Below are 10,758 nucleotides of genomic sequence, written 5' to 3'. Positions count from 1 at the left end.
CTATCTCTGGTGCGTATAAAACCAAAACCCCTTCATTGCCAAGATCTACCACCACTGAGCAGCTCACTCAGCTCTGGTTTTTAATTTCCTTTTTGTTTATGGCTCCTGCAAAGTCCTCTCACTTTCTTGAAACCCAGCTGTGCATTTTAAAGGATGTTTGCTTAATTTTCTGTAGCATCTCGAAGTGTTTCCTAGTGGGGATGTGCTTGCCGGGTGATAACATTCACAGCAACACAAAACACAGTTTCCTCTATGAACACGGTTCAAATCTCTCCCTCCTTAAAACAACCAGTCGACCAACAACTAATTCTTCACCCCTCACCACATGACTTCTCACTACCTTCACAAACTCCTGGAAAGAGCTGTCTGTCCTAACGGCCTACATTTCCTCATCTCCCCATCACCCTACAACCCACTACAGACTTCTGCACACTTCCAGCACTTTCCAGAAACTGCCTTCACCTGAATCGTGACCCACAAAGGACACTGTTCAGCCTACTATAGGCAACATTAGGCATTTTGATTCCCTTCTTGGCGAGTTCTCTTCCTGGCTTCTGTGCCTCCCTTCCATCCCTTTGGCCACCCTCTCTGGCTCATTGCTGTCTGCCTTTCTCCAGGCAGCCCTAGACTGCTTCTGCTCTCTCCTGGCACACTCTTCCTGCACAATCTCACTCAAGCCCATGGCTTCAATTGCTGTCTCACACCCTGATGATCCCCAAGTCCCTATTTCCAACTGTAGTACATAGGGTCCTCCTATATATGTTCTGCCATTATTCTAAAGTCATAATACAGTGAGAGAGAAAACATGGTTAACTAAAAGGTTACCTCAGAACCACTCATGGCCATTTCTGGGAAAAGAGTCAGGCACCAGGATAAAACCAACCCCTGCCTACAAAAAAACAGGGGTCATGAACTCACATGCATGAAGAGGCCAGGCAGGAGACATAGGTCATCAACATAGACCAGGGGACAGAGGTGAGAAGGGGCCAAGTGCCTGTGTGTGGGGGCAGCTGCCACTCAGTTCTACCAACCCTGCCTCCCTTGACTTTCCAGCAGAAGATAGAAATCTGGGGTTTTACATAAAATCAATCAAAATGACATTCTAATGATATTCATTAGATATTCTAATGCTGCCCTGAGATCTTCCCCCCCAGGAAGTACTGAGACAGAGAGCCCTCACCGAGCAACCACCCTGTGCTTTGGTGGCCAGACAGCGCTCAAGCTCACACACCTGGGAAACACTGCTGGGCACGGGTCAAGAACTCTTCCAGCCACTCTACATGTATATTAATTTATCTACCTATGAAAACCAAGTGAAACAAGTCTGTGGGCCCCATGGAGATCCCTTCTAAACAAACTTGAGCAAGTGCTTGGGAAGGTTCCTGACGTGGGTGTGGAGGGTCCCGTCCTGCCTTGGTCTTTGGTGGTGTGAGAAGGGGCAGCCTGTTTCTAGATGGTCTTAAATCAGCATTTCACCACCTCCACCCTATTGACATTCGGGCCGGATGCTTCCTTGTTGTGGGTGACTTTTCTGTGCATTGTAGCATCTCTGGCCTCTACCCACTAGATGCCAGTAGTATCCCCCTAATTGTGATGACCAAAAATGTCTCCAGACATTACCAAGTGCCACCTGGAATGGAACAAGAATTTCTCACCTAAGTGAAGCATTTTAATCAATCAACACTCCTGCCAGCAGCCCAGCCTGCTGTGGAACCATGTGGGCCTCCTCTTACTAACTGAGTGGCACCAGAAAAAGATTACAATGAAGAGACAAAACAACAACCAACCTTGGAAGAAATAAATAAGATAATGCACTATGAAACAAGAGCCTAGGATGACATTACAACTGGAAAACAAGAAAATGATCTGGAACTTACAAATATAATCATTTTTTTTTTAATTTTTAAAGATGTGGGAAGAAAGGTTTTTGAACATTTTTCATGATGTAGAGCAAAATGACAAAGAAATGGAAAATATGAAAGAAAACCTAAGAGATGAAGGACCAATCCATTCAATACTCATTTAACAGGAGTTCCAGAATGAGAGAACAGAGAAAATGGAGAAGAGGAAATTAGTAAAGAATCTACATGACCAAGAAAAGCACGGCAAACAGAGAGAAGTCTGTAAAGCCACTGTCACCTGGCCACACAGTGGACCACGCGAGGACTTCTTAGAAACTCAACACAGAGATTCCCACTTCCTGGCAAGGTGGAGTAACAGGGACTGGGTTAACCCTCCTGCCTGAATCACCACCATAACAAAACCAGGTGAAACACAGAAAATGACAGTTTTCAAAATACTGGACACCAAGCAATGAAAGACAGTAATGGAAGCAATGAAATCCCAGAGAGACAGGAAAGCACACTACTAAGCTGAGAGCTTCCTGAGCAGTCTGCCCATTGCCTTGTGACATTTTCCAGTCTGACCCATGGGAAAAGGCCCTAGGAATGGCTCCCGCTGATCCTTTCAGATGGCTTTCCCTTGGCCTTGGGTAGTTCCTCACACAATAGTATAATGTTATATGTCAATGATACTGCAGTGTAAAAAATGAAGAGAAACACCATTTGACCCAGTAGTTCCTCACCTAAAAATTTACCTGAAGAAAACAAAATCCCTTATTTGAAAAGATATATGCACCCCTATGTTTATCACTGCACTATATGCAATAGCTTTGGTATGGAAGCAACCTAAGTGTCTGTCAATAGATGAATAGATAAAGAAGTGGTACATATACACAGTGGACTATTTTTCAGTCATGAAAAGAAAAGAAATCCTGCCATTTGCAATAAACATGGATGGAGCTAGAGGGTATTATGATCAGTGAAATAAGCTAGGTGGAGAAAGACAAATACCATATGATTTCACTTATTTGTGGAGTATAAAAACAAAGCAAAACAGAAGGAACAAAACAGCAGTAGACTCAGCCAAGTGGAGAAAGAGAAATACCAAATGATTTCACTCATTTGTGGAGTATAAGAACAAAGGAAAAACTGAAGGAACAAAACAGCAGCAGAATCACAGAACCCAAGAATGGACAAGCAGGTACCAAAGAGAAAGGGACTGGGGAGGATGGGTGGGTAGGGAGGGATAAGGGGGGGAAGTAGAAGGGGGGTATTAAGATTAGCATGCATGGGGGGGGTGGGAGAAAGGGGAGGGCTGTACAACACAGAAAAGACAAGTAGTGATTCTACAACATTTTGCTATGCTCATGGACAGTGACTGTAAAGGGGTTTATAGGGGAGACCTGGTATAGGGGAGAGCCTAGTAAACATAATATTCATCATGTAAGTGTAAATTAATAACAAAAAGAAAGAAAGAAAGAAAAGGGGGATTACTCCCTGATAGGATAAAACTAACTGTAAATCAACAATTAATGCATGCTTTAAATATCCTTAATTTTGATCACTTAAAGGGTGTCAGATGATCAGCTATGGAGGTACATTTTTCTGATAATATTCCTTTCTCTTACGAAAAAAGAAAAAGCAGTTCCTGTGTGGTGACCTCCAATGAGTTCTACACAATGGTATAAAGGGCATATCAAAGTGTAGGCAAAGGGTCTGTTTGTGTTTATACAGAGGATCAAAGCCTAATTTGGCTACCCAGAAAATGAACTAAGATACGATATGAAGAACTTCCAACATCAGCACTCTCTGGAAGACTCATACCAGAAGATGATCATCAAAAAACCTCAACAAAGATCCAGTCACTGCTACAGCTGTAGCTGCATTCATCCCACCAGTTCCTGGACTTGCCATGGGAATGAAGAAGGAGATATCTAAGCTGGCCTGTGCATACAGTAAAACAACAAATTTGACTGGATCTATACTGTTGGAACTCAACCAAGAATTAGGAGAAGTGCAAGTTGTAATGCTCCAAAATCTTACAACTAGACTATCTACTGTTAAAAGAACATATGGGATGTGAACAGTCCCCAGGAATGGGTTGTTTTAATTTGTCTGATTTCTCTCAGACTGTTCAAGTTCAGTTGGACAATATCCACCATATCATAGATAAGTTTTCACAAATGCCTAAGGTGCCTAACTGGTTTTCTTGGTTTCACTGGAGATGGCTAGTAATTATAGATCTGCTTTGGTTATGTAACTGTATTCCTATTATGTTAATGTGTGAGCGCAATTTCATTAGTAGTTTAAAACCTATACATGCTGCAGTTACTCTACAAGAAGATATGTCAAAGAAATAATCAATCTTCCCATGTTTTCTTCTGCCTGCTACTTCTATAGCTTTCTTTCTTCCTTCCTAATTACAACCCTTAAATAGAATTCGTGCCTCATATCGAATTTACCGAGTATCATAATTCCTCCAAGTGGTAAAGATACCTCAAGACAAATGCGGGGCATAGAAGCCACAGGGCATAAATATGCAAAGAAGTAAAAAGCTAACCTTTTCAAACAATATGGCATCTCTCTCACTTACCAATTTTACATTTCCCTGTATGGCCCCGGAAGATGACTGGTTAGCCAGAGACAGGTAAGATTCCTCAAGGGAGGAACAACCTAAGACAGGCACAGTCGCAGGGGGGCCATCAGGTGAGAAATTGGGGATCAACAGAGGTGAGGCTTAGAACCTCACCCCCCCTGTTCTGAGAGAAATCTTCTGCATCCGTGGATGTTTTATTGCCCTTGTCTAGCTTGGATTAACACATAGTCTACAGGCACACACCTGATCATCTACATTTGCTCTTTTACAACACTAAACTATGTTTTCTACCTTTATCTTGCATCTACCTACCACTTCAGCATTTTATTAAAAATAATAATAATAAAGAGAGAAATGTGGTATCCACATATAAATCAAGTATAAAAATCAAACGAATATTCATATTTGAACTGATTGTTTATAGTTCATAATGCGTGATCAAAACCGAAAGTTTCTGTGATGACTGTCCTTGTACTGTTCACCGTGTAAGAACTTATACACTATGTAAGAATTTGTTCACCATGTAAGAACTTGTTCGTTATGCTTCAGAAGATTGGAGACTGACGAGAATTAGGCTTGGGGTGGATTAATGATTGTTCATTGAACATTGACTCCCCTATACAGAATTTTATTGTTGTTAACAACCATTTGATCAATAAATATGAGAGATGCCCTCTCAAAAAAAAAAAAAAAGTACAGACTTCCATTTGTAAAATAAATAAGTAACCGGGATGTAATGTATAGCATAAGGAATATAGTCAAAATATTGTAACAACTTTGTATGGTGATAGCTGGTAGCTAGAATTATCATGTATATAAATGTTGAATCATTGTGTTGTACACCTGAAACTAATGTAATACTGTATGTCAACTACCCTTCAATAAAAAATAATTATCTACAAAAAAAAAAACCAGCAGTAGACTCACAGACACTGAGAAGTAACTAGTGGTTACCAATGGAGAGAGGTTGGGGGATAAAAGGGCACAATAATTCACAATCACAATAAAAGTTGATCATGGGGACTGTTGAACCACTGTAATGTACATTTGAAACCAACATAAGATTGTATATTAACAATAATTTTAAAAAATGAAGACAAAAGAGATATTTTCAGATTTGTAAAACCCAAACCAGCAGAGGCACACCAAACAAAAATGTTAAAGGACATCCTTCAGGTAGCAAGAAAATAATCCTAGAAGGAAATTTGGATTTACACAAGGCAAAGAAGAGCATCAGAAACAGTACTGTATGGGAAGAGATGGGACAAATAAAAAAACAAATAACACGATAGACTCAAATCTAACCATATCAATAATTAGTAAATGTAAATAGTATAAGCAGTAAATGTAAATAGTAAATAACAGTAAATGTAAATAGTATAAGCAAGAAAAGAAGAGGAAAAAAAGGCAACAAAGTTGGAAAGAAAGAAGTAAAACTATTTGCAAATGATGTGATCTCATACATAGAAAATCCTAAGGAATCCACACACAAAGAAATCATTAAAACTAAAAATTGAGTATGACAAGGTTGCAGATACATAATTAATGTATGATATCTATAAGTACATGAAAAGATGTTTGACATCATCAATTAGGATGAGACATCAGTTCACATTCACTATAATAGCTATAATAAAAAGGACAGATAATAATAGTGTTGGTGAGGATGCAGAGAAATTCAAACTCTTGCATATTGCTGGTGGGAGTGTACAATGATGCAATAGCTTTGGAAAAAGCACTTTGTCAGTGCCTCAAAAAGTTAAACATGACCCAGAAATTCTATTCCTAAGTAGAGACCCAAAAGAAATGGAAAACATGTTCGCACAAAAAGTTGTCCATGAATCTTCATCCCAGCATTATTCCTAATAGCCAAAAAAAATGGAAACAACACACATGAACATCAACTGGTGGATGGATAAGCAAAATGTGGTCTAGTCACACAGTGGAATGTTATTCTGCCTTAAAAAGGAATGAAGTACCAACACTTGCTATAACATGGATGCCCCTTGGAAACCTGCTAAGAAACACAAAAGGCCACATGCTTTTTGAGTCTATTTATATGAAATGTCCAGAGTGGATGAATCCAGACAGAAAGTAGGGTAAAGGTTGCCAGTGGTTGAGGGGAGCAGACAATAGGGTGTTTTTTCGGGATGATTAAAATGTTTGGAAATTATATAGTAGTGATAGTTTCACAACTCCATGAACATATACTAAAAACCACTTAATCGAACAGTTTGAAAGAGTGAATTTTATGGTATTAAATTAGATCTCAAGTTTTAAAATTTAATAAATCAAGAAGAGGGGATTAGATATACCAAAGTTTTAATGATAACCAATAGGAAGATCTACCAACAAAAATAAAACTAACAAAATTAAAGAAAAGAAAAGGTGCGAGTGAGCTAAATTCTTTGTCCTTCACATAGGGAGCTATAAAGCTCTCAGTAGAACATTTATGATCATCCTAACAATTCAAGAGGCAGTGACCAGAGGAATTAAAAACAACTTAAAATGGCTACCTCAGGGAGATGGCAATGAATGGAGATTTTTACTTCTTCATTTTATAGTCTGATAACTAATTTAATTAACAAATGGAAAGAAAGGAGAGGATACATTAACTGTCACAAAAGATGTATGGACTTTTTTTGGTTCCATTTTGATTACTGTATGCAGAGCATCACTGAATTTGTGTCTCAGATAGGGCACAGAAACAATTCTACATTTTTCCCAGTGGACTTGTCATCCATTGGGGTAAATTAGATTGAAATTAACAACAACAACAAAAAAAGCAAGCCTTGGTATAGCCCTTGAAATCTTCCGTCCATTTAGGTAGTTACTATACCAATAATATAAAAATATGTTAAGTACAATCCTTTACCTAAAAAGCTGCCAAATTTCAATGAATTCCCCTTCTGGCTCATAACATTCTGAGAAAATACAGCAAATCATGCAAAAATAAAAACGAAATATTATTGGTTCTTGGTAAGATTACAATTAAGGGGCTTTCGTTGTTTAATGTGGGAAGCATCATTTTTATCCAGCCCTTAAAAAATCAGAATTCCCCTTCATATAGTGACATATTATTCGAACAAAGATGCTTCCCTTTGGATTAAAAAGCAGTCAAATATCAAGAAGCAAGTGACTTGGGGGAAAAGCTCTTTGTTGGTGCTCGTCTAAGGCTTTTGAATCTTTTAGCCAAAGCACTGGGAGAGAGGAAAGATGTTACCTAGCGACCCATCACCCTAGAGATATGTATGAAGATCTCTTTGCCCTCATCATTTCTGGCTGTGCGGTACTAGTTTCCAGTGATCTAAGAGCACCACTTACCACTCACCTGACATAAAGGAAGCAAGCCCAAGTTATCTGGGATAAATCTGTTGTGTTTAGCGATCAATGGAGATGTTATTCACAACCTCCTGGTCATTCTCTCTAGTACTTTATAGTTTGGTCTTATGAGCTGAGCTACTTAGGATCTCAGGTAGCAGGTCTTAAAATGTTGCTGAGTAACTGCCAAATGATCCATTACTCAGGAAGTGATTGGAACAAAGGACAGGTACTACAACATTTATGGAATTTTACCTATCATATTGTCCTGAAGGGATACTGATAAAATTAATGTACATCTCCACACTACATAATACCACAGTAGGATGTTTTAAAGATCCTAAGTTGAATTGTTTTCAGATGCAGTTTGGCTTGCTAATAAAGTCATGCCATTTTTAAACACTTTCAGCTGTTAGTGGCCTTTTACTGGCTACGCTAAGACTCATGCTCATTGAGCTCACTGACACTCCAACTAGTTTGACCTCTTGCCTTCCCTGACCCTCTTTCTAAACTGAGTGCCCATTTGGGGGGTAGTGGAGGGGTGGGAAGAGAAACAAATGGAAGTGGGGTGGATGGGCTGGTGAGTGAATGTCTCTGTCTTGCCAATGGGTTTCAGCCTCTGGCAAGTTCGCTATGGATTCAGTGTGACCAAAGAAATTGACAGCAAAACGTTCTTCGGGGTGAAAGGGTTTATTACCCGGCTTGTTCTACTGCTTGTTCTTTAGTTTATTGCCTAAAGGTGTGGAAGCGGCAGCCCAGCAACAGGCCAGTTACATCATCAGGTGGTTTAAGTTCAGTGAGGATCCTGGCCATTAGGAACCCCAACTTCCCCACAGTCTCGGTGGAGTTCACAGGGCCTTGAAAAGTCAATGAGATATCTTGGGCAGTTGGATGGGGATCTGATGAGGGGATTATGCTGGAAAAGTGGGTGGAAGAAGGAACTACTGATCACCCCTCTTCAGTTTCATTCTTGAGCAGATGCTATACTTTGTATTCATAGCCTTCTTGGCCATTACCTTTGAGATGGAACCAGAGAATGGAAGACAGTGTGGCCACAGTGCCCTCTGGTGGCCATAAGGGGACTTGCCATTTGGTACTCACATAGTCAACTGTCTTTTCTTCCTATCCCCCACCCCACTAGACTATAAACTCCATGAGGACAGGGATTTTTGTCTGGTTACTCATTGTCGTATATCCAGTGTCTAGGATAGTGCCTGGCACATAGTACGTGTTCCATAAATATTTACTGAATTGAATGGCTGACACAGATTTCAAACCCTGATCCACCACCTTATTGTTGTATGACCCAAGCAGCCCTAATTTCATAAAGCCTCTTTCCTCATGAGTAAAATGGAGGTGCTAACACCTACCTCCCGCAAGCACTGACTGAAGAGAAGAGGCTTACACATAAGGTCTGAGCAAGGGCATTCAGTCGATGCCAATTCCCTTCTCACCTACCAGTCAGCGAAGATGATGCACTCATTATATTTTGACAGCAACAGCTGATTTAATGGGCATATTTGTCGCAATAGGGCAGCCTGGGGAAATTTCCCAAACCTAGTCCTGGGTTGCCCAGGCAAGGAGTAAATGTATCCAGATAGATAGGGCGTACCAGGTGAGGTGTATGATTCCTCTTTTGGCATCCTCCCCCTGACTCCCCACCCCCACAGCCACACCCAGCTCTTCCTACTGTCCTAACACATTGGGCTCCCTCTGCCCTCTGAGCCTTTGCAGATGCTGTTTCCTAGGCCTCCCTCTCTTCTGTCTAGTCCCATTGCCACGATCCACTTTCAAGCCCTCTGAGTGGCTGCATCAGCCTCCTCCTGTCCCCCCAAAATACACCTTTCTGCAGTGAATGCAATCTGAACTGCATATATGCTTATCTCACCTTCCAGCTTCAATCTGATCTCAGGACAGAGTCCAAGTTCTCTGACCTACCATTTTGTGGTCTGGACTTAGCCCAGCTCCTTGCCATCTTTCCTCTCCTGATCCCAGCTTAAATCCTAAACCAAATAATCCAGTTGTTGGTAAAAGACTTGGGTGATTTCCTCAGGCTGCCCCATTATGGCAAATTTGCCCCTTAAAGCCCAAGGAGACTCTGCCCTCCCGTCTCCTCGGCCTGGAAATCCATTGCCCTGCAAGGCCAGGCATGTATTGCTTTTGAGGGCCCTTTCCTCTGGTAATGGAATCCCCTTCTAGCTCTCAGATATGGAAGTACCTATAGTGCTGGCCCATTTCTGGGCTCAAGGGTGAGCTTGACACTTAGTCTGATATATTTGTTTTCTTCTTTAATTGGAAGGCTGTGGGTGCAGCATGCCCTTCCCAGTTAGCCCCAGCACACTCCCCTTTGTCTTATTCCAGCTTCCTCCATTTGTTTTTTCTGCTTGGGTCCTGGAGGCATTTGAGACTCCTGTTACATGTCTCCCTTCTGCCTTGTCAGGCTTTGATTCCTTCCTGGATCCCAAGTGTTTGGCCTTCCATCTCCCAGCTCAGCTCTGACACCCAGAGGTGGCCCTGGTTCTATGGAGGTTCAGTTATGTCCCTTCAGGTCTTAGGAGCTGGAGCTCAGAGATCTAAGTTCCCTGGAACTCAGCTGCCCAGCTGAGAGTGTCTTGTTTACCCAGGAGAAACAACTGGTGGACCTTTGTGTAGGTTCATTTTAGGGAGGACAGCCCAGCCCCAGGTGGTTCCTTGGGCCGTGTCCTGTGAGAATAGCCCCTGCAGTTCCAGACATCATCAAAAGCAGCATCTGCTTCTGCCTGACACCTCCAGCAGATGGGTCTCTGCTGTGTGCTCAGAGCCTCGCCACAATAGGTGTTCAGCCCATTTGGTGTGTGAAGAATGAAGGTCTTGGCCTCTCTGGGGCTTTCACATCTAAGATGAGCTCATTGTTTTATTGATCTGCCCCCTTTCCCAGGCCCTTCACTGGTCTCCAGGGTTAAGCACAGGGCAAAGGGGCAGAATAACAAGTCTCTGTGGCAGACTGTGACCTTCAGATTT

Source organism: Manis javanica, chromosome 10 (assembly GCF_040802235.1).
Source record: "Manis javanica isolate MJ-LG chromosome 10, MJ_LKY, whole genome shotgun sequence".
Lineage (NCBI taxonomy): Eukaryota > Metazoa > Chordata > Mammalia > Pholidota > Manidae > Manis > Manis javanica.
This window is presented reverse-complemented; position numbering follows the sequence as displayed.